The 640-nt window shown below is 41.7% G+C and overlaps 1 pseudogene; it reads right to left on the bottom strand.

Annotated features, from left to right (window-relative positions):
• LOC119592388 overlaps positions 1–640 on the bottom strand; it is a 10,848-nt pseudogene that overhangs the window by 4,036 nt on the left and 6,172 nt on the right.

Here is a 640-nt window from a genome sequence, read left to right as displayed (position 1 = left end):
TCCACCCTTGCCAGATAATTAGATAAATAAACCACATATTACTTACGGCTGCGAACAGAACACAGAGCTTAAGCATTCTGTTTCCTCCTTTCTGCTGAGCTATGGCACAGCTGCGTCTTATATATCTGAGAAAGTCTGTCAGTCAGCTGTTGGTTCTCAATGGGTTCTCAGTCAGGCACGAGGGAAATGTGTGTATGTGTGGCTGTATATGGAAAGGTCTAACCCAAAGTCAGTTTCGAAAACTTGGTCTAACATTAACTTATTATACGAGAGATATATTTGTCCGTTCCGAAACTAAAGAGGGAATTCTTCTTTACTTCGTATGATGACGTGACAAACACCTACGAGCTGATTTTGGTCGATCTAGACATCAGACAAATCTGAAAGAATTTTCGTGGAGATGATATACAGTGTCCTTCAGGAGTGATCTCCCACGCCTTCTTTTCCTCTTGAGATAAACAAGCTCCTGGTGTAAGTGAGGCCTGGTTCTCACGGATGACGGTCTGGGTAATAAGCCACCAAATAAGGTGCTAGCGCTGTCAGACAAGAGACTTACTTCACCAATGTCTTTTCTGTATGGAAGACATAACGATATTGGTAATTCATGAGTTACTTATTATGTTTACCACGGTTAGTCTGA

The sequence above is a fragment of the Penaeus monodon genome, chromosome 30 (genome assembly GCF_015228065.2).
Source record: "Penaeus monodon isolate SGIC_2016 chromosome 30, NSTDA_Pmon_1, whole genome shotgun sequence".
NCBI lineage: Eukaryota > Metazoa > Arthropoda > Malacostraca > Decapoda > Penaeidae > Penaeus > Penaeus monodon.
Note: the sequence above shows the minus strand (reverse complement) of the source record. Positions and strands in the feature narration are given on the sequence as shown.